This window comes from Camelus ferus, chromosome 16, assembly GCF_009834535.1.
Source record: "Camelus ferus isolate YT-003-E chromosome 16, BCGSAC_Cfer_1.0, whole genome shotgun sequence".
Taxonomy (NCBI): Eukaryota; Metazoa; Chordata; class Mammalia; order Artiodactyla; family Camelidae; genus Camelus; species Camelus ferus.
Window position 1 is genome coordinate 16,225,902 of NC_045711.1, and position 25,198 is coordinate 16,251,099.

The following is a 25,198-nucleotide window of genomic DNA, read 5'->3' on the forward strand; positions in this document are numbered from 1 at the left end:
CTCTGTAGGGTGGAGAAGGCTAAGAGATCCCTGTTAGCATCTCAGCAAGATCTCCTAAGCGTACAAACATGGAAAGCAGAAAACCTGGTTGTCAGGACACCCAGAGAATTTGACATCCTTCATAGTATTTTCTGGGCATGATTTTTCATTCCCTTAAGCATTAATGCCTATCACTGACCCCTTAACACATGTTCTTTCCCACTGAATGGTTCCACTTTCCTCGGAGGATGTCCGCCAGTAACTTTTCCACTAAGAGAAATCTAGGCTGGCTGCTATTCGGGATTTTCTTGAATTTAGTTATGGACATTAGCTACAGAGGATTTCTTAGAAAATGGTTTAAAAAAAAAAAAAAGCCTCATCAACGGGAAGTCAGTGTGTCCAGCTCTATTGCCACAAATGCTGGGTGATTCTGAGGCCCATCACTGTTCTTCCTGGGGACTCAGTTTACATATTTGTACAATGAGAGTGCTGACCTAAAGTAACTCTTGAGATTTCCCAGCTCTCGCATTCAATGCTTCTATGTTTTCAGTACTTGCTGATGTTTTAAATGTTATTACTTCATTCCCAGAGGCCCCCTGATCTGCCATACCTCTGTCCAGATTCCTCCACAGATAAATAGTTCCAGGTGGAATTCGTTTAGATTTATTATTATTATTTTAATAGCTACCATATATCCAGTGCTTACTATGTGCAGAATATGTATTATCTGACATAATCCATATGTAACCCAAGTCCTAGGCTTACCTTCCTCCGTATTTTGGGAAAAGGGGAATCTGTCTTAAAACTGTTTCTGGCTCCTACTGGCAGCTGCTTCTCTGGGCTGCATCCTCTTCGCAGCTGCTCTCGGCTGCCTCTCACACAGCACTCACGGCGCTGCCAGCCGTCACCTGAAACTCTGAGCCTGTGGTCCTCCTGGAGGTGGTCCTGCTCTGCTGCCAGCATCTGGGGACTGGGAAATATGGAGGGACACTCCTCTTTCCTCCGGTGTCTCAATCCCTCCAGCTCCACCATACACGCCTTTGTGTTTGTAACATTATAGAGTCGGGGATTACTATTCCTACCCAACAGAGGAAACAGTAACTCAAAACTGGATGTGAAATATGATTGTGCCCAGAGCCCCAAATAGACAATGAATAACGAAAAGACAGATGGCTGACTGGATGGACGGGCGATGAAGCAGAGGTCTTCGCCATGTCCTTTAGGATGCAGCTCAGTTCACACTCTTGTTCTCTGTCTCCAGAGCCTCCCTCCCTTCCCTCTGAGAGAGGTACCTTCTCTTATTCTTCTTTCAAATCTCCATTTTTGTTTCATGAAACCACACCTGCGGTCCGCAAGGGTTGATCTCAGCTTAGATTTTATCACTTTCCTCCTCCAGGGCAAACTATAGGTCGCATGAACCTACAGCAATGTATTTCCCAAAAGTCTGAGTTACTAAGCAGAGAATAACATCACAGGTTGTTTCATCCCAGCAGTTCAGTTACGAGTCTCCAAAACATACTAGACAAGTTCACGGTGAATGCTGACCCTTCAGGTCCCATTTTCTTCCAAGCCTCTCTTTCCATGTGAGGTCTAGGTAAGCCTTCCTCGTGCTTCCTCAATTTTCTTGATTATAAGACCAAAGATTTACACACACCTTCTAACACAAACAATGTATTTTATAGAACGTATGTTCTCTAGAAAATACGAAACACTTTTTCTTCCTAAATGCAGCATAATCCACACAGATTCTCTGGCCCACCCTTGAGGTGGTTCTGGACATTATGATGATATCAGCTCTCCCGTGTCTTTCCTGCAGTCGTGCCCGGAAGAGACGGGTGTGAATAAAATGGTGCTTATTTTTTGCTTCTTCAAACCACAAAGCCATCTATACGTTGTTTCTTGCAAGAAAACAAATACTGTATCTACCGGAAATACAGGGAGGGGCAGCCTATAAATATCAGGGAGGCCGCTGGCTAACAGTGCTGCTCAGCTGCCCTGCAGCCTCCCTGCTGCTCCTCTCTCTGTTACTGAGAGAAGATCGTCAAAACCTCCTACTACGACTACGGACTTGTTTGCTCATCTTTTCTGTTACATCATTTATTTTGGATTTGTGTATTCTGAAAGTATGTTAGAGCATGTAAGTTTATGTTTGTTATGTCCTCCTGATGAACTGCCCCCTTTGTCATTATGGAACAGTCCCCGTTATACCTTGCACTGCCCCTTCTATTTGACATCAATGCAGCTACGATAGCTTTCCTGTGATTAATGTTCTTAGGGTATACATTATTCCGTCCTTTTACTCTCAGTGTGTCTCTGTCTTTATATTTAAATTATATCCTTTGTAAAGATGCTACAGATCATTCTTTTTTTATAGTCTGACAACTAATGCCTTTTAATTAGAATATTCAGTTCATTTATATTTAATGTACTCGTACATTTGTAGATACGGTTACATTTAATTCTATCATCTTGTGATGTTTTCTATTTGTCCCACATACTCTTTGTTCTGCTTTTCTTTCTTTCTGGCCTTCTCGTAGATACCTCCTCCTTTGATTTTTTAAGTTATTATTCTAGAGATTACAGCATGCATCTTTAACCTAATCCAGTATGTCTTAAACTGTTATTATATCACTTGAAACACATAATAATTTATAACAATATAATACTTTTAATTTCTTTTTCTCTTTCACTTTGGATAATTTCTATAAACATGTCTTTGAATTAATTAGTTGGTTTTTTTTTTTTGGCTGTGTCTAATCTGTTGATAAGCCAATCCTATAAATGTTTCATTTAACATATCATATCTTAATAACATTTTCATTTTAGGGTAGTTTTATACAGTATCAACACGTTATTAATACTGATGCCAGGTCTTATCACCTGGCTGAAGTCATGTTTGTCAGGTTTCTCCAATGTACGGTTACTCTTTTTTCCCCCTTTCTATATTGTATTCTTTGGAAGGATGTCACTATGTGGAGTCCACACTGTAGGAAGTTATGCTCCACCTTCTTGAAGATTATTTGGAATTATTCTGCTTAGGAGAATTGTTCGTTCATTCTTTCTTTCTTTCATCATTATATGACTAAATCATGGCTATCACCATGGATATTTATTGTATATGTTGGGTTATAATCCAAACCTACTTTATTTTGTTGCTTAAATTGTTTCAGCTTTGGTCATTGGGAGCTTTTTCATTTGACTCTGGTATCCATTAGACAGACCACATCGTGGTGTCATTTTGTTTGTGTGTTTATGTGTGTGTTTAAATACTTATTTTTCTAGCACTTCTTTAATATTAACACCAGGTGTTCCAGGATCATCTAGTATATTTCCTCCACAACTCCTAGAATCACCAATTTCTCCAGGAAGCCTTGACTCCCTTTATTGGAGAATAGTATTTGAAACCAAAATCTGGGCACTTGGTGTGCTCATTGCTACTGGCGTGATGTTGCATCTAGGCTCAGAGGACAGACCAAGGAGACATATGCAAATACACTAAACCATGTATGTGAGACGCATCTATACATATTTTGTATGCACTCTGTTGTAACTATTTAAGCTAAGCATGAGTTAATACTGATGTCCCCAACTCTAGCCCATTACCACATTAATCATTCCAATCTCCTCTCCTTGCTAATGTGTAATCTCCCACTTCAGTGAGAAACCTGGCTCCCACCATCCACCATCAATTCACTTAACTGTTCAATTCCAGTAATCAGGCATACATTTTTTTCAGAATTAATAACTCATACTACTGTAGGAATAACTTTATCAACTAGAGTACAGTTCTGATGTACAATTCATTCTGCCTTTAGTGTTACAGGTTCCACTCATATCAAAAGTCACTAACCTTGGGATGTGGTGCTTATTTTTAATGTGTGGCTCCTTTCAGGTTTCACTAAAAAGCCCACGGCTCTTACCAGTTCCTTCTGCTTGGCAGGACTTCAACCCTTAACTCTCCTTCCAACACCAGACGGTTGCTAAAATCTCTATACAGTTATTGATTTTGTTTTCCAACTGCTGCTCTCTGATGTATTCCTTGGGGTTACTGCTCAGAATATGAACAGTTTAGGAGTCAGTGAGGGGGATTTTACGCAAATGCTGAGAATCCTGCTCTGTATCGCTCATGTTTAGGAAATCTCCTTTCCATTTATGAGCACTGTGACAGACTTGAACTCTGGATTCCGATTTGCTGTTGTTGCTGTTGTTGTTTGCTTGTTTGTTTTTCCCAGTTCAGTTAGATTACCACTTTCTCGCATTCTGTTTCTCTGTGCGCGGATGGGAAGTGGGAAGCGCCCTCACGGAAAAGGGCACTTTGATACAGAGCTCGCCTGGCTTTCTTCTCCACTTTCACACTTTCCTGTCCCTTCCAGGTTCTTCCATATTTGAGTTGCTCTACAATGCTTTCTAACAGTTTATATTTTGTGCAACACTTATCATTGGTATTGGCAGGCGGATGGTCTCATAAAGTCGTCCTGAAACAGAGCAGGTAGAGAATTTAATTCCAATGAGGCCTCGTAGGTTGGCTAGGAACTACCTAACAAATACACCCTCGTCTAGGATTTGGGCCTCTCCTTGGTAGATTCAGAAACCTGATTATGTCAGGTGGATCTGTTTATATTAACCAATCACAAGACTAATATAAAATCAGAAAGCCATTTTATTAATTTCCCAAGATAAATAAGACTTGGACCAGAGTCCTCACAGCTGTACAATCAGCAACTTTCTTTTCCTGCAGGCAAACCTACATGGAAGTCAAATTATAAGCAGCGGTTTGTTCGCCGAGCATGAAATCAGAAAAAGAGAAGTTCGATGGATGTTTGATGGAATCAAGCTAATACAGCCTCAGGGGTGTGTCTCCGCAAAATGGGAAACCTGGCAACTGGGCCAAGGCTCCTCCAAGTTCACTGACTGACCTGCTTTTCCTCTGACAGCTCTTGTTTATCTCTGTGCCCCTTTTTTTCTGGACTTCTGCGGCTAATCTGTATCTTTATCCAAGGACACTGTTCTTCAGCAAGAATGTCAGTAACACTGACACGATTCCATATAGTACTGGTCTAAACACTGTTCTATCTTTTTCTTGGGACTTTTTATATTTCTAATTGACTCCTGTGTTTATTCATCCAGAGATTAATTCTAAGAAAAACATGTTATTTCACTAAAGTTAAAAATCTAAGAGAAGGTCTTCCAGCATGTCCCAAGCAGGGACTACAATGTCTACCTCTTTGGATTCAAAGATAAAATGGGATAGCATATGTAATGCTTCTGGCACTTACTTGATAAGCATTTAAAACGTTCTTTCATTTCCTTCCTCTTACTTAATGAAAACAGGTGGTGAAGAAAACACATCCATTTTTTTTTCTTGTGTGTTCTCCACATGATAATCAATAATTCTTAAGTTTTTGCTGGCCAGAAAAACAAGGGCTCCGAAAGCATTTTTCAGTCACAAACCTGGATGGAGATGAAAAGACAAAACAAAACAAAAGCATTAAGGCTTTCAATTACCAATTCTCATTTACAAGACACTGGTAAATCAGACCCTGACTCCCCAAAGAAATATCAGCGTTAGGACATCGGAGTCTAACTTCGAGCAGTCAGGAGGAGATCTACGCCAAGGATCTCAGGGTTTCCCTGGGTGGTGATTTCAGAAACGGGGCTGCCAGCCCCGTCAGCAGCAGATAGAAATTATGTGCATGGTAAGTACACACATTATAACACATCCCTTTAACATCCCTTCATATTCACCAGAAGAGTTCACTGTCTGCTACGTGGACAACACTAAAGTGATGTCTCTAAATGTTATTTGGTCGAATCCACACAGTTCTAATAACTAGGGTTGGTTCTCATTTCTGGAAAAGGAAACTGGTACAGAGTGGACTCTGTGTTTGAATGAACGTGGTTGAGAGGGGTTAATAACTTGCTCAAAATCGTATCTCCAGCAGGCATCAAGGCCGGAATGTAAACCACTCACGCCTAGCTGCTAAGGCTCACTGTCATTCTAATACCACATGATTCCTCTTAACAACCTATTTCCTCTTAGTCGAGGCTTGTGGAGATCACAGTTAAAGGAATGATTCTGACAGTGAAGATTTGGGGACCTGGAAGAGATTCAGAAAGAGTTATTTGAAAAGACAAAAGTTTGGGGAGCTGCCTATCAAAAACAAGAGCTCTATCTTGTTCATCCTATTCCTGGACCAGGAAACATACATTCCAAACTGAACTCACGTCCTTTCTAAGCTATGCAGTTACTAACTATACCAAGGAAAGGTTTCCTTTTTAAGAGAAGCATTTTGTTAAATGGAAGGCATGTGGAAGAGGGAGCCAGGCATCCCTGCATAAGTCACAGAGCCCACTTGGCCTCGGTCTCCTCATCAATCAACGACGGGGGTCAGCCCAGATGGTCTTTAAGGTCTAAGAGTTCAAGGTGCCTTGCCTCAATCACAACCATTCTTTCCTTCTGACCCACCTTTCCAGCTGCGTGCTAATGGAACAGATTGACAACAGCCATCACAGAGTCGAATTCCCACGTAAAACACAAGTCTTGTTATTTTGGTACCAATTACAAGGTTATGGATCATGCTTAAAGGTGTTTAATATGCTGTAATGTTTAGACACACTTGGCTCCAACATTTATGGGAGCTGTTTGTAGCAACAAGCAGCATGCTCTCACTCTATAAGTATGCAAGACTGCTGTAAAAACAGTACAGATGGGCCGGAAAGAAAGGGTCTCACACCGGCTACAAGGAAGGGCAGCAAGTGTTTCTGGCTGCACTGCGGTTTCACCTACTGACTAGTCTCTCATCACCCAGAGCCTGCTTTTATAGGCGCACATTTTGTTGTTGCTCCTTGCTTTCTTGCAATCCCCAATGCAGAGCCTTTGTAAAAACGGTACGATGGATTTTTACAGCCTTGTCTGGCCCGTATTGTGCTCAGGAGTCATATATTTTTAATGAGACCACAGTTCCATGACTGTGTTCCTGTTTATCTCTTCTCACCGTATCAAGGTGACAGGTGGCTACGTCCCAGCCGATGGGAAACGCCTGAAGATGCTGGGTGATGCAGTGACAGGGGGGAGACTGGAAGTCTAAAAACCGTAGCTGTGTTTGAGGCCTAGAGGGACTGTATTCCTGAGGCCAATCCAGTATATCTCCATTTTAAAAACTCCATTCAAATATGCTTTTAAAACTGAGAAGGAAGTGAAACATATAATCCATTTAAGAATCAGATTCCTGCCTGAAACCACGTTTTACAACTTAGGGTTGGGAGAGCTTTCGCAAAGAAACCCCTCTCAGCACTCATTAGCTCACAAGCACCGGCCAAGCCAAAATAACCTTTTCCGTGCTGAGAACATGCAGCCACGTGCATGCTTCTACCACCTCTCTCAAAAAAGAAAAAGAAAAAGAAAATTAAAAACCTCACTGACTTGGTTGCACTTCCTTGAACTGAAGGCATCATGTTGATGGAGGAGCAACTGAACTTGAATTAGTTTAACAAATTAAAACAGATAAAGTGGCAAAAAGTTACAGGGTTATTGGAGGTAAGAAAGACTCAAAGAAGCAGAATAATTTAGAAAAAGTCAGCCTTAACATACACCTTTTAATTTAACTCACTTATGCACTTTTGAGCATGCTTGAAGGGCTGGTGTCTGCACTGGGGATGCAAAGCATAACAAGATGTGATTCCCATCCTTAAGAAGTTTACCTCTAGAGCAAGTGTCAGCAAACTAGACCCAGGGGGGCCATCTGGCCTATTTTCGTGCTACTAGTGAACTAAAAATGGGTTTTGCTATTTTAAAAGGTTGAAAGGAAAAAACACTAAGAAAAATAAAATGCAAGAGTTAAAATGAAAAAGAACACGCCAAACCATCTGTGGCCTGCAAACTCTAAAATATTTACTCTCTGGCTTTTTACAAAGAACATGCCATGGGGAAGGTCAAATCACTGAATCACAAAACAAGGGCTAGGGTGGGGGCACTGTGTGGTTCGCCAGGTCCAGCAGAGAGGTGTCTAACTCAGATGTGAGAAACCCCGGGAGACTTCCTGGAGGAAGTGGCAACTCACCTGGGATTTCCAGAATGGTAGACATTAGGTAAACAAGACAGTGGAAGGAAGGTTGCTTGAACATTCAAAGCAGAAGGAACAGCATGGCGTAGAAATGGAGAGAAGTTGTGTTGCAGAAACATAGACGGAAAATGAGTCGGAAGAGGTAAGACTGGTGTAAACAGGGGTGTGGTCTCCCTTTCCAGGTCCAGATTGTATCTACTGTAAGTCCAGACTGTCCTTTGAGGGCTTAATCCCTATCTCCAGACTGGTAACAATCAAGGGAGAGCAATGAAGGCAGCATAAGAGCTGACCTGGAGGAAGGGTCTGCAGGCTTGGGCAGAGTGTGTCCTTGGGTCTGGGACAGGCACTGGCCTTGCTGGCCTCCACTTGCACTAGTCCAACACCGCTGCTGGAGGCCTGCCAAAGCCTGAGTCCCCACGGGCATCGTTTCCCTCTACCTCCCAGACTCCAAGCCTCAGTCGTCCTCCATCCTCTCATCCTCCTCTTGGGGACCCAGAAGCCTCTCCTTTTTAACTCCCCAAAACACAAAGGTCTGATAAAACCCTCTGTTGTGGACAATGGAGCTCCTCATCACATTGTCTGCTACCAGCCAGATGAGGCTTAGACATACGAGATGCTGCTGGAAATACTTAAAAGGCGAACACTTTTGGAAGATTTACAGTAAATTCATGTTCCACGGTGAGTGACTTCAGTGTTCAAGGAAACGCAACTTCATGGGGGTGGGGAGGGATATATTGGGAGTTCGGGGTTTGCAGATACACACTGCTGTATATAAAATAGATAAACAGCAAGATCCTACTGAACAGCACAGGGGACTATATTTAATATCTTGTAATAACCTATAATGAAAAAGAATATGAAAAAGAATATATAGACGTATAACTGAATCACTATGCTCTACACCTGAAACTAACACAACGTTGTAGATCAACTACAGAGTTTGGGATTAATAGATACAATTACTATATATAAAATAGGTAAACAACAAGGTCCTACTATATAGCACAGGAAACTATATTCAATTTCTTGTAATGAGCTGTAATGGAAAACAATCTGAATGTATATACATATATGTATGTATATGTATAACTGAATCACTTTGCTGTACACCTGAAACTAACATTGTAAATAGACTGTATTTCAATAAAAATAAAAAAAAGAAAAAAGAAAATGCAGTTTGTTTTCTATATATAATCCAACTGGACCTGTGACTCCCAGCCTAGTCTGCCAATTTATGGTAGCCATTTCCAAGGAAACCAAGTCACTTCTGGAACTATGTGAGGTTACTTTATGAATTAACCTTGATCAATTCGGTATTTAATGTGTTTGACTGACACTCCTCTGCCTCAGCTCTTCCTGGGGGAGATGAGCTAAGTCCTGGGGCCTTCCAGAGTGTGACAAAGGAGACTGGCTTGTGGTCCTCAGCGTTCATCAGCCAGCCTCTGCTGAGACGTGCAAACCTGAGTCTTTGGTCATTGCCACCTGCTCCTGTGCATCTGTGGCTGAAACAGCATGCTGCCCACTTCATTTTGAAATCCACCCCATGACGGTCACTCTCTTCCTGACCACAAAGGCCTGCTCTCAGCCAGTTCTGAGCCACATTTAGGACACAAAAACGTTCAATGTCCTCCAGGGTCTCACAGGAATGTCCCAGGCCCACTGTGTCTAGAGATGTCCGACCACTATTGGTTTTTTCTTTCCCTTTTTAATTGAGGTACAATTCACATAACTTACATGTAACCATTGACCATTTTAAAATGCACAATTCGGCGGCATTTCATACATTTATGAGACATTTTGCCTAACCCCAAAAAGAAATCCTGTACCTACGAAGCAGTTACTTCCCGTTCCCCCTCCCCCAGCCCCTGGTAACCCCCAATCTTCATTCTGTCTCTATGAATTAACCCACTGCATACAAATGCACATGTAATGTTTTCTGTCTGGCTTTGTTCACTCAGCAGAGGGTTTTAGAGGCTCATCTACATTGCAGTAGGTATCACTAGCTTACTCCTTTTTATGGAAGAAAACTATGCAATTGTATGCATATACTGTATCTTGTTTGACTGACATGTGGGTTGTTTCCTCCTACTGGCGACTGTGAACTGCTTTGCTACAAACATGGGTGCACCTGCATTTGCTGGAACACCAGTTTTCAATGCTTTGGGGTACGTACTGACGAGGGGAATTGCTGGGTGACGTGGTAACTCTAGGTTTAACTTTCTGAAGAATGGTTAACCTATTTTCCATAACAGTTGTGCTATTTTTTATTCCACTGTTACTTTTTCAGCCCTGATGTAGAAGGTTTTTCTTCTAACTCACTGCTTTCTTGAGCTGCACCAGAACCTGAGACACAATAGCCTTCTGTTCTGTGAATCCAACAGGTCCGCTGTCCATCGCCCTCGGCCCCCAGAAGCTCAAGGAGGAACAAGAAGGAGCACAGTATACATTCAAGGCCTTTTTCTTTGGCATCCAAAGCTTCTCTCCAAAAAAAGCCCCAATCTTGCCGTGAAAAGCTTTCACCTTTAAGGCTTGCTCTCAGGTATTAGTGTCAAGAACGTAATCTGATTTCAGAGACAGGTACCTGATTCTATTCAGAGCTCTAATGAGCCCTCCCCAGGAACACAGAGGACACAAAAAGCCATCACTGATTTTTGGATAGTGGAGAAAGATTCCAACACAGGAAACATTTGATTAGTATCTCAAAATATGACCCTGCTATTCTGTGTCTGTGAAATAGAAATAAAATAATTTGGTGACTGATTGGATGCTGCAGGTGAAAGAAGAGAAGTTAAGAATGTAGCCAAGTTTATAGCAATCAGTGGTAATGACTGGAAATCAGGAAAAAAAAAGACTGGTGGGTGAAAAGACTTGGAGTTCAGTTTTATACATTTGGTTTAATGTTCAAGGGAGACAAGGATTTGAAGATATTCATGGAGAGTGTTTGAAGTGACATATTGTTGGATCTCAAGATGAAAGGGAGTGAAAATAAAGCATACATGTTTAGGGAAAAATTAGAAAATTCAAAGAACTAGATGTATCCATGAGACTGAAAAACAGCTGCAGACTTTTACTGCCAGGATTGGGTTGGACCCAGTTCTTCTGTGGACACCTAGAAAAGCTGGACAAAATTTAAAAAAAATTTTGCTTGAAATCAATGGAGAGATGACAACAGGATGAACTGTGTGGCCAGGATTACAGTAAAATGAGCTTAGAAATCGGAGCCACTTGAGGATGTCTGTTGATTCCCAAGGAGGCAACTGAGAGGCTGAGTTCCCGGACTGATAGTTTTGTGAGGCAAAGGAGACAGGCACTGGCATTCCAGGCCTGCTAAGGTGGCACACACCATGCAAGCCCTTCATTTTGGTCTGGATCCAAACTGGCTTCACCCATAGAGGAGGCATGAGCCAGAAATAGACACGCCTTCCCAAGAACTTCACCGCAACTTCAAGTCATGTCAGTCCTTGAACTTAGACCACAGCAATCCTGGGCTGATAGCACTCCCTGTCAGCTGGCAGACACAATTCTTCAGAAGAAGATAACCTCATCCAAAGCCTCACGTTACTTCTACAAACTGTTTTGCAAATGCAATATCCAGTGCACACATATGCATGCATGTAAGGAAACAAGACTACTTGTTAAAGGTATTTTGTTTCCCACTGATTAAGAAAATACTGTAAATACTTGGATGCTATTCTGGGATACTGGTACTATATATATATAGTATACACACACACACACACACACACACACACACACACACACATACATATACAAACACATACACTATGCTAAAAGACTATTCCTGGATACTGGTAATCTCTGTTTCTTGATTAGCATTCTGGTTACATGGGTGTGTTCACTTTGTGAAAATTCAAGAAAAAATAACATTATCTGTTGACAATAAAAATTCAAAGAGTCTATAACTCAATAAAAAATTATTTTAAAAAATTCGAAGAGTGCAAAAGAGTGCAAAACATCATATGGTGAAAAGTACATCTCTTCAGTTCTCCATTTTTTTATAAGATGCAAATACTGTTACCAATTTTTAGATATCCTTAGATATTCTTTATGTAGACATTACGTGTGTCTATGAATGTAGATGTATGCATGTAGTTCTATAACTGAAGGATCAAATATGTGCATTTTATTGTCAAATAAAATACATACAGAAAAGTGCAGAAATCATAAGTGTATAATTTGATACATTTTGACAGTGAACATACCCATGAAAATATAAACAAGATACTATCATGTTTAACCCCCCAAATATACACCAAAAAAAAAAAGCCCAAATAAAAACAAACCCAGGGATTCTGATTAAGATTGCATATAATTTTTAAACTAATTTGGGGAGAACTAGCATATTTGATCTATTTACAATAGTGTTTCTTCCAATCCATGAACATAGTATATCCTCCATTTAGTTTCCACTTCATTAATTTCAGTAATGTTTTATATAGCACTGTACAGTAGAAATGCAATGCAAACCACAAATGCAACTAATATATATACAAAATCTTAATTTTTTTTGGTAGCCACACTGAAGGAAAAGGGAAAAAAACAGGTGAAATTAAGTTTAAGAGTGTATTTTATTTAATCCAATATATATAAATTATAGTTGCAATGTGCAAATATTTTAAAAGTTATTTTACATTATTTTTTACATACTAAGTGTCAAAATTCAGCATGCATTTTGCAATTAAGCACACCTCGGTTTGAATAAGCCACATTCCAAGTGTTTAATAGCTCTATATGGCTAGCGATACTGTATTGAACAGTGCAGTTCTATAATTTTCAGAGTAGAGAAAATGATACATATTTGGTAGATTAACTTCCAAGATGGTTGATGTCTTTTTGACACTACTGTAAAGTGTATTAGGTTTTTAAATTTCTTTACTTGTTTGTTGATATAGAAATACAGATTTTTGTATATTGCCCTTGTATCTAGTAATTTGATTAATTTACTTATTAATTATAATAGTTTGTAGATTATTTCTAATATAAGCACTTTAGCATGGCAATTCATCTTATTTGAACATGTTTCCAGTTTATATGACATCAGATGAAAGATATCCTTTTCAGTGGGATGAAGAGTTATGTTCTCAAGGATTCTGGTGCAAAACAGCCCAGAACTGTTTTCTCAAAAGCATGACTTCTCTGTGGATTGGGTTGTGCCCTTAAAGATGTGGAATGTGTTAACTCAGTATTTTCCAGTTGGATGACTGTGGATTTTACTTTCTCCTCCATATGAAATAATTTTTTTCCTATAATTTTTCCATCACTTTGTAATTTAAAAGAAAATTTTAAATAAACATTTTTGGGGAAGCCATGAGAAATGTAATATTATTGACCATTAGAAATTAAGACCATGAGCTCACAGTCGTTTATCAAAGCACATGCTCTGAACAGTTTTCTCAGTCACAGTGTTGAAGTGAGATAAGCAAGCCCAAGTCTCGTCTTCAGTAAGTCATATCCTTTGTACTTAATGATAAAAATTGTTGTCTCATGTATTCAGTATTATTGGGCAGAAAAGCACTGTGCATAAGTCAGCTTCCCAGACAATTAAGGCATACTACTTTGTACAAAAGCTTTAAAAAATCACAGCTTTTATAAAATATTTTAAATGCACTACATAGTTTTAGAATGCCCTTGACGGAACATATTAAACTTCATCTGACCTTTGATTGATGATTCATGTCGCTCTTAGGAATTACAGTAATTGTTCGATGCTGTAAACCAGGTTTGCTCTCAGGGGAAATCGGAATGTATAAACCTGTTTATTCTTTTGTTAAATTAATGCAGGCTGTTGTTAATTTTTAATTCGAGTTTCCAGATTGTTTTTTAAAATCATAATTTCTTGTTTTAAACTTACTCATACCACATCTTCTTACTTCCGCCCCAAGCCCGTCCCAGCACCTTCCATAATACTCTATGAATCCGGAAAGAACTTGAAGGTGGAGAGTCAAGGGTGTGGACAATCTAGAGATCTAGGGCTGATGCTTGTCTAATTTTTAACTTCCATTTCAGAATCAGACAATGAAGTGGTTAAGGTAGAAAGGAGATTCAGTGATATGCAAATGGGCATAAAAGGGGTCTAGGATCAGGCTTAATAAGCGGTGTAAGAAAAGACCGTGAGCTTTCGCTCCAAAATGCTGTGACAGCAATTTTGGATATACAGAAGCTTTGCAAACCCATCATACTCCAGCCAGTTGAGGGTTATGGACATTTGTCATCTAAATAGGAAGTTGTCACTCTACCTCCAAGATGAATGGACACATTAAGGAATAAAAACTATAGCTAAAATGCAATTTATTAATTGGCCCATGTGGGATCCAACTAGTCGAACTAGATTTCTTCAGTACAGGACCTAAAGCAGAATGTATGACTGTAATTCCAGCTCCACCAATTACTTAGGACACGCCCTTTCACCTCTGTCATGCAGACTGCATGGGCTTTAGCAGGGTAACATTTTGAAAGGCTTACAGATACTTGCCCTAGTATTTCCATTCTTTACTCTTTCCCGTTTCAAGTAAATCTGCCATTATGTGCTTATTCTCAGAAAAGGCAGGTGAGAGAAGCCAGCAGACAGATAGGAATCTCCTACAGTAAAAGTTTCAAAACACACGTGTCCTTAAAGGAGTAGAAAGGATCTGTGATAAAGACAAAATATTTAGGAGAAAACTCTGTAGTCTTTCCTATTTTTTTTTCTTTCAGATTAGAAAGTGATACCCTAGATTGTGAAACCCTGGATTGCATGAGGGAAGGACACTGGGAGCTCCCAACCACAGGGACACAGGGAAGTTCCAGTTAAAGGTGACTAAACTCAAGGGAGGAAGCAAAATATCAAATGGGCATGTGGGGTACCAGGACAGTGCAGTGGGGTCATCGGCTCTCAGGGGAGAGTGAAGGCAGGGTGTGCTTAGGCACACAGCTGGGAGCCTCACAGTGATCTGCCACCCCAGTGGGGTGCTTGGTCTCAGAGTAAATCCTGCTCACCCCCAACCCGCACGGAAACACCAGAGAGCAGGGGAAGGACCAGGAACAAGTGTGCTCCAGATACCTGGTGATAGACCAGACAAGGAGCTGCTTATCTGAGATGATGCCACTGTGCCAAGACTAAAAATCGTAACTCATTCAGTCCTCATAAAAACCCCAGAAAATAGATGTTGTTACTGTCGTCTGTTTCATAGAGAAGGGAACTGCAGCTGAGAGGAATTAAATAATTTATCAAAAGCCATGCAGTGATGGAAACAGGATTTGAGTCCAATTCTGCCAGGATTCAGAGACAGTACTCTTGAGGCAACTGGCAATGCCTCAGACATTCGACTTTCAATCCTAAACCCCCTGTATGGGAAGGCAGTTATTGCACACTCTGGCATCCTCGTTATATATGTCAAAAATGCTAATCATATGCACAGTCTACAAAACCCATGTTAAGAGAATAAAATTCATCTAATGCCTTTAGGAGTGCTATTATGTAAAACCATATGATAGCCTTGGTTTTCTGGTTTCTTATTTATTACTGTCTCTGCTAACAAATGCCTACTTTTATCAAATCCTAAGTGGATTCCTTTAGCCCATACAGCTGTAAACATCCAGTAAAGCCTTTCATATGCAGAACACCTGAAACCACCTCCTACCTCCTACCCAACAGCAGAATCACATATGAGTTAATTAGGATTAGGGACAACTGGAACATATAAACTCAACACAGCAGTGGCCTAAACAAGATAGAAATTTTGTTCTTTTCACATAAAAGCCCAGAGGTACCTAATCCAAGGATGGCAGGGCAGCCCTGTTCCACAAAGTCCTCAGGGACCCAGGCTGCTTTATATCTGCAGTTCAGCCATTCCTAGAGTGTAGCTGCACCCTCATAGTCCAAAACAGCATCCGTAATCCAGGCAACAGATGGATGGAGGAAAAAGGACAAAGGTACCAACCGACTGCTTCCTAAAGAGGTGCTCAGAAACTGCCACATGACACTTTGCATTTCATCCCATTGGCCAGACTTTGGGCACATGAACACATCTAGCTGCAAGCTAAATGGGAAATATACCCTATCCTGGGCAGTCACTGGCTTAGCTAGTAATTTTATTGTTATGGAGAAAAGAGGAAAACAAATGTTAGAGCAGAGCTAACAGTCTGGGGCACATCACATTACTGTGTGTGTACCCTCTCTGTCTCGAAACCTGGATCTTGGTCCCAAGTCTGCGGCCCTAATGATTCACAGATCTGTGGCCTGAATCTTCAAACCCGATTCCGTAAGACTGCTCAGTCCACAGCTGATCTCAGTGTCTGTCTCTATCTTAGATATTGCTTAATTAATCATGTATCAGGAAACAGGACACAAGGACTAGAGTGTGCGGCTAAAGAGTCAACACTGTGTGTGTATGTACGTGTGTGTGCACACATGATGTTTATGTCTGTCTCTATCATATGTTCAGATGATACCTATATATTATACGCCTTTGCATATAATGTATATACATGCCTATACCTGTATATTGTATATCTATAAAGATATCTATGTATTATTTAAATTTTTGAGATTGTTAAATATGTAACATAATACAAAACTATTTGAAACATAAATATGTAGTTTAGTGAATTATGAAGTGAACACCATGTAATCATCACCTGGAACAGCAAACAGAACAGTGCAGCCCCCAGGAGCTCCACACGCCCCTTTCCTCATAAAACCTCTGTCCCCCTCAGAGATAACCACAAAGGTAACCGCAAATCTGACAATCATTAAAATCTCATATTTTTCAATAGAACACTTGGATTCTAATCCCACTTCTGCCTCTAACTTGTTGGGTGATCTCAAGCAAACTACTTGCATAGAATCTTCCATGTATGTGTGTATGTCATTGGAAGTTTTCATTTTACACAATATATACTGAATATGTTTGTGTGTGTGGTGAAAATCTCCAGTGTGGTGGTATTTCAGATCATTTCCAGTTTTTAAAATCTGCCTTCTGTATGTGGATAAATAATTGCATAGTTTTTTTTGTTTTTTTTTGTTTTTAATCCTTGAATGCTCTTCCAGGTAACTGTTAGCATCTTTTAAATAGTTAAAATGATAACTAACATTGCTGCATTCCCATCAGAAATGAGGTTTAGTCCATTTATAAATGCAGTAATAAACCTCATTTAATAATGTTACTCTTAAATGATGAATTATTTTATGCTCAATGCTCCAGAAAGATAGAGATCATCTAACTTGTAAGGTACATTTTTTTTTTTTGACTCTGTTAACTTAATTAAATTTTTGGTGTCAAAACTCCATTAAAGTGGCCTGGCAGGAAAGGTACCTGGCTTATTGCACTAGATAATTAAATTGCGTCACGAGAATAATTGGCTCAATAAAGTAGAGTCAGTGTTTGTTATCTCTAATCCTGAGGAAACTAACTTTAGTGGCTGTCTTTTCAGAATAATTTGGAATTTTCAACAAATAACTTTCTTCAAAGAAGGCTATATAAATTTAAAAACCAGAGTAGGAATGCTACACATAATAATGAATATGAGCTGATATTTGATGTAGGAGAAATAAAGGGAGAGAGATGGGGAGAAAAGGTTTTGGGAAGAGGGAAGAAGGGAAATTAATAGAAATGAAGGCAAAGAAAAGGAGATGGGGGACTGAAAAAGAAACGAGAGAGAGGTGGAAAGAGGGTTTCATAAGCTTAGAAATGAATCTGTTAATGTTAAGCATTCTGACACACCTCAGTGCTCACCTCTGGACAGTGGATAGCTGAGTAAATGGCCCCCTTCATTACTGTCCTATGAATTGTTAACTGGTAGTTACTCCCTGAGAAGTCTTTTTAAACCTTCTCAATTACGAGGGAGTCATCACACAGTTGACTTTACCTGGTGCAAGTCCAATTCTATATGCCCGTTAAAAAAAAAAGAAGAAACTACAGTTTAGATGGGCGGGGGCAGCGGGGTGATGGCACCCACATTCCATCCAGAAAGCAGTGTCCTGGGGGAGTATGAGATGGGAACGGGGCTCTGCATTCTCTCTGCGTGAGCATCTCACCAGCAGGAGTGGGACCCAGTGCTTGAAGGTGCAAATGTGAATGTGTCATGAGCTTTTTCTACTGAAGAGATGACAGTCTGCTCCAGTACTGGAGGAAGAAACTGGCTGTGCTGGGCTCACCAAGTCCCCACGTTCGTCTCCACCAAGTACCTTCCTAGAGGATTTTCTAGGACAATTTGCCTACATACTTACTTTAGATCCGACCTTTTGCTTACAGTGTGACACCACTGTTTCACTGAAATGAACACCTATCGTCTCCAGAATTTTGAAACTCTATGAAAAATGAAACAACCTAGAATGATAGAATTTAACATTTAGAATGGACCTTTGGGGGTCAATCAACGTTACCTCTGAGCAATCCGTTCTGTGACACCTTCGTAAGATGCCCAGCCAGCCTTTTAGCTGCCTCTGGGCTCACGGCATATGCTGCTGGATGGAGGGACACTGGTTAGACCGTGTCCTCTTTTTTATGGTAATCCTTGCTTGTCTTGACTTAAATTTTCCTTTTCTTATGTAAACAAAATTAGTTCATTTCACCACCAATGAGGAGCCATTATTTTCAGACTGCTGTTTTGTCTTTTCAGATTCCTTGGATTTACCAAAGATCTTAAACTGCAGTCAGTTCAAGTAAAAGAATTATCCACATTTGATGTGAACAGTGTTGAATGATGTGGCACTACCATTTCTTATGATCAGGCACTTCTGCTTCTTTTTGTGCAGTGTAAAGGTAGCATTAATTCATTTTTCCCATTCTCAGCCCCTGGCAACCATTGGTCTGATTAGTGTCCATGCAGTTTCGCCTTTTCCAAAACACCTGAATGGAACCTTACAGTATTTAGTGTGTTGAGTCTGGATTCTTTCACTGAGCACAACAAATTTGTGATTCTTCCCATCAATTAGTATTTCACTCTTTTTTTAAATTGCTGAGTAGTATTCTAGTGTATGGATATACAAGAATTTGTTTATCCACTCATCAGCTGATGGACATGTGGTTGTTTCCAGTTTGGGGCATGAATAAAGTCACTGTAAACATTTGCATACAGGTTTTCGAGTGAACAGAAGAGTTTATATCTCTTAAGTAACTGCCTAGAAGTGGCGTGGCTGGATCATACAGCAGGTGCTCAATTAAAGGTATGAGAAACAGCCAAACTGTTTCCCAAAGTCATTTTCCTACTTTGCACGCCTACCAGTCCAGGGTCTCCTCTTGGTCTGAATCCTCCTTCCCTTAAACTGGACAGAAATTCAATTTAATAACTGTTTACTGACTTCTGCTCTCAGTCACTGTGCTTCCCTTTGTGTCATCTGCATTACCCAAGGGTGGCCAAAACTTTCCTCTGAACTTGAATACGAAAGACTTTAAGAAGCATTTACCTTCTTTTTTGTCTCCAAGCCTTCAGTTTTTTGTTTATTCAGGCAAATATTTCATTGGTAATCTCAGAAAAGATCCTAAGGTTAATAATGAGCACATTGATTTGTATGATTGTGTATTTCTTACACTTCAAGTTTCTTTCCCATATATTAGTTCATCAAGCCTTAAGTTTTAAAACAAAAATATCAGTGAAGATTTCTATGTTCAACTACAATTTGAAGCGCATTTCACCTTTTTCACTTCATTGCACCCTTGAGGAGAAGCAGAAATGAAAGTGGTCAAGCTTAAGGGTCCTATGGGACCCTGGTGCTGGAGCATGTGGCTTTCAATCTGATGAACAGAGACGCTAAAGGAGCCGTCGTCCTACTGGTGGTGCCTGTCTTTACTTTGTTACTAAAGTCTGCTCTTTGTTACTCTTTCCCCACACTGCTTGTCACTGCCTGGCTGCCTGTTTGCGATGCTCCTATCATGGGATCTTGCTCTTGGGAAACTGCGGTGCTACGGTTGGAAGATGGACCTAGGGTACCTCCCCTTCATAGGTGTTCTTTCCCTTAGAATAATAAAAACAGCAATCATAATAACCACAAAACAACAATGAATAATACATTTTAAAGTGCCTGACATGTATCAGGCCTCGTGCTAAATGCCTTACATACATTTATTTGATTCTCATGATAATCCCTTGAAGCAAATCTTTGGTCCACAGTGTATGGAAAGAGAAACTGAGAGTTAGAGAAAGGAAGTAACTAACATGCTCAATGTTTACACGAATGATACAAGGAGCACTTTAGTAAGAGTACGGTACTGACCATGCAGGAAAGGTGCTCTCTGACCCACCCTGCTTTTTCTTTTATTCCCTCCCATTTGCTTTTCTCTGTTAGGGTAGCTGACACCTGCCCAGACTCATACCTTCTAGGAACAGTCTACTTGGTATGGCCATTAATGCTCTGTGGATGCTCTGTGGCAGCAGATACGGAGCTGAAGGAGGCCTAAGCAAGGCTCTGTGAGGCTGACACTATTCCACCTGGCTCCTTCCCTCTGCCCCCCGCCCCGGGCAGGGGGCAGGAGCCACTCTGCACCTACTGCAGGTCTCTGAGACCAGACACCGCAAGACAGCTGGAGTCCTGGCTTCCTCAGAGAGAACCTGGACTGGCGATGACCCAGAACAACCCAAATCCCAGGAGCTTAGGCTGAAACAATCTGCCAAGGGAATGTAATACTCTGAATAGTTTTCAGTTAGTTCTGGTTTCCATTTATCTTTCTTCCTTGGCAGGTAGGCCAAGGGTGAGAGGAAAATGGGACAGGTGGAGAGCGGGGTTCGATTGAATTACCTGCCAGGACTTCAGAAACCCACACAAAAGAAACGCACAACTCAACCTGTCATCTCTTTAGGAACCGCTTCTGGAAGGCTGCTGACGGAGACGCTAGTTCTCCGGAGAGCATCAGGCTGCCCCCAGATAATTCACGTGGCAGCATCAGGGGCAGAATGAAGGTGCAAAGAGCCCGCTGGGACCCAGAGGCAGACGGATGTTCCCCAGCCCACCCTCTGCTGCTGGTATTATTACAGCCCTGCTTCCCGAGTCACTGAGCAACTATGCCGCAGCTTCCTGTCCTCAGGAGGTGTGGATTCACAGTTCCGTTACGGTATTTACTCCTCTCCCTTCTTTAACATTGAACTTCTCATTCTGGCCACTGAGAATTTGCTACCATCCCTCCTACTCCAGTGGATTTTTACGAGCACACTTGCTACATCACTTAGTGACCGAGGCCATCCTCTACCGCATGAAATATACAGACATCACCTACGGAAGAATATTGCACAGTTACCCCAGGAAGATTAGAGCTTTAAAACAAGTCAGCCTATTTCCTCTGTCTTCTGGAATCTTGGAGCACTTGTTATTTCTAACACTCACCTGACATGTACTCATTCAGTAGTCCATCTGCCACCCATTAATTTGCAATCTTTACTGAGCAACAGCACCAGGCTTGGCACTAAAGCACAGTGCATGTCTCAATCCTGCCGTGCTCTGCAGTGCTAGGCAGCACCTACATATCTCACACTGCACCTACTGCAGGTCTTTGAGTTTTTTGAGTCGAGTTTTTTGAGTCAAGGACTAGGTATCTTTGTATCACTATGTGTATCTCAATGTTGGGAACAGAGTAGACACACAACACGTTTTTCTGAAACAGCAATCCTAATTTAACTTTTCACAGTATGGATAAAGATGGAATCACTGTATCAGTGACTAATCCAAATAACGGCACTGTTTGCCGGACCCCCTTCAGAACCAAGACTTCCAGGCCTCTACAAAGTCGTGTCCTCCATGTTTTTCTGAGAGCCCCCACGAGATGTCTCACAGGATCTCAAAAAGTCCTGTTTCCACTGCTCTGATGGGCCCTGGAGTTCCCACCGAAGCACTGCTGACAGTCTACTCTCTGTCCCCTGACTTTTCCTTGCCCTCTTCCTGTGCTCTACCAGGCCCCAGAGTCCCCCACGCCCACCACTTGACAGTGCCACCCTACATTCCTCAAGATCTCAACGCTACGTGTGGGCTGTGTTTGAGAGACCACAGAGTCCTGCAACCTACTGAACTTAGTAAAGCAGCTCTTCTTCAGTTAAGCACAGACTGTGTCACTGGAGTCCAGAACAAGTTCAAGAAGGCATCCACTACATTGTTCTCACAAATATCATTTCTCTCCAATGATGACAGTGTGCCATTTTTCCCATCAGTTTTCTTAAACATGTCTGAATCCCTGAGTGAGCCCAAGCTGTGGCTCAAACATTAATCCATGTTATATTTTTAAGTCCTTATTATAAAAGCAATACATGTTCACTGTACAAGAAAATAAAAGATGAACATAAGTCACTTATAAACCCACCACCCAGACCTAACATTTGGGGATAGATTCTTTTAGTTTTTCTTGCTACACATTTTGTGCAAACTAGAGGAAAATTTTGGTATTAATCAAAATTCCTCCTGTATTTGTTTAGAGGGACACTTTAAGGATGAGACCCCAATCATAGCAAAAGTTGTTCCCTGCTTTCCTCAGGAAAAAAAAAAAAAATAGGGTATAGAGTTAGAGCTTCCCTAGAGAAAAAACCGGGAAGAAGAGTGGAAGATAATGTGGCTGGAACCATCTGGAATGGCAGAGAAGTAGCTGGAGCCAACTGAACGTTTGGGAGGAGGCTGGTGAACCACAAGCTGCACACAGGGGACTGCGATCTTCATTAGCATGAAAGGGGGTGGGTGTAGCTCAGTGGTACAATGTGTGCTTAGCATGCCCAAGGCCCTGGGCTCAATCCCCAGTACCTCGATTAAAAAAATAATAATTAAGAGCCAATATTTTTTTTGAAGTATGCATAAAATTAGAGTAAATGAACTCTGAGATAAAATAAGCCACCTTCACTAGCATGAATGACCTTAGAGAAAAGCAAACAGATGTAGAATCCAATAGAATGTCATTGAAATATATATAATAATTTTAACCAAGCTGCACAGAAAGACAATGAAATAAAAACTCAAAATAAAAATCAAGAAAGAGATAAATTAGTAGCATCATCCCATCAAGTGATATTGTAACCTAGGTTTGTGAAGGATGGTGGAGAGAGAAGCGTCAAGGACAAGGGGCATTTTAAAATCTAAAACAAGAATTAAAACAACAGTGTATCTCGAGCCCAAGGACATGGGCTGCGAGACCCGTCCCAGTGCTTGGAGGGTATGCGCTTCCAAAAAGGCTACAAGCTGGCGAGGGTTTGCAAACCACCAGACCTCACATTCTGGCTTGAACTCTGACTTGTCTGCAACCCAGCCCACTGACACGACAACCCCGACTACCGTCATGTTGTCTCCTTAGTGGGTGTGTCTTAATAGTCTGGAAAACTACAGGGAAGGGATAAATCAGTTCCACGATACATGTGGTTAATTCAGGACTGCGGTATTTAAAGTATTTCTAAGAGAGATTGGCATATTTATTAATCTGACAAATAGTCTTGTGATCCCAATTTAAATTACAAAACTGAGTAATTTATTTTAGATATTTTGTAATATTTGGTTAAAAGACATAAAATAATGTTACTACATTTGTGTACAATATTGGAAGATTTAAGAAAAGGTAAGCTTTTCTGTAGTTGTGTTTAATATATTGGATTTATGATATTGGGGAAGTTGTGCTTGTTAGAGACATATTAAATTAGAAAGTTGAATATATTTAACTTATAAGTGCAGTTTAAAATAGTTACTGGAATTTAACAAACTACATTCATGGCATGTTAATCAAAGGCATATTTCAAGATGCTTGTTAAAAATTACTAGATTTTATGAAAAAGACAGTAAGATTTGTAAGTTGCATTTAAATGCTCAAGGGAAAATTGATATTTAAATCTATTATTATAATTTATTTGTTTATTCAAAGATTATATTGGGTGTCCTCAATAAATATTCTAAGTGCTGGGGACAGGGCAGTGACTTGAACCCAAGGAACTTACATTCCAGTAAGATGACAAACGTAAATAAATGGTGAAATATACAACGTGGCAGAAGACAAAAAGTTCAAAGGAGAAAAATAGCCCAGTATTGTTTGACGCTACTGAAGGGCGCAGATGGGCCTTGAGGCTTGGTGTTCACTTTTTTCTAAGACAATCAGGAAAATCCATCCCATCCATCCATTTTTCAGTGAATACTAATACTTGCTATGCATTACTTTAGGCTTTGAAAACTCATTTATCAACTGCTGCTTTAAAGGCCAGGTCACTTTGTTATGTAAATTAACTCCATGCAGAGCCTTCCTTCAAGAATGTGGCTTGGGAAGCAACCACTAAGACCTATAAGGTCTCAACTCTTGTTCAGCGCTGTCCTTCTGGCCCCTGGCAACAACCACAGCTGGAAAGGTTTCATCAGTCCATCCCACTGTCCTCGTCAGACGCGTGAGGACGCGTCTCAGAGCTATTCGTTGCTAGTAAACACCGTTTCCTGGCCCAAACAACAACCATGACAACATCGTTTTAGTTTACTCCCCATGATAAAGGACCTGAGCAAGGCCTTAGATAGAACGAGTCTTTTGGGGCAGGCTCCATCCTTACCTTCGTGTCTCCCACGTCCCAAACCCTCCTCTGTTACGGAACCTGCTCACAATGTCCTGACTCCATGGGAGCTTCCACAGAATGAAACAAATTGTTTTCTAAAGAGGATGCTAGGAGGGACAGGACCTGAGGAAGATGGGCCGCGCGCTAGAAAGCGAAAGCAGGCGTCAGAGCTCTGACTGGCATCTCAGTCTGCTGCAGGGACATGAAATCCCTTCACAGCAGTGGGGAGTGAGTTCAGAATGACTAACCTCTGCCATGTGTCACTAATGAGGAAGGTTACAGCCGATTCCATCCCCAGGATCGTTAACTAAATGTGCTAAGGTTGTTTCCCAAATCTGAGTTTGAAGTTACAGGAGAAAAGGTGGCTTCTCTGCAGGTAACTAAGAGGCAACTAATGACATAAAATGGCCTGTTATTTGCTCAAACATTTGGATGTTTGTCAAGTGAACTGAAATCAGGAAATGTCCTCTAGTCGGAAAAGAGATCAGAAAGGAGCTACTCTCTAACCCCCTTGTCTCTGCTTCGTCTAGCTTTTTCTGAGCGCACATTTGAATTACCATAGTAAATATCGCCTACTAAGTTACCTGTGTGCCTTTTTGGTTGAACAGATCAGAGTAACAAATAATTAGTAACTCATTATATTGAACGCATATTTTATACTAAAATGT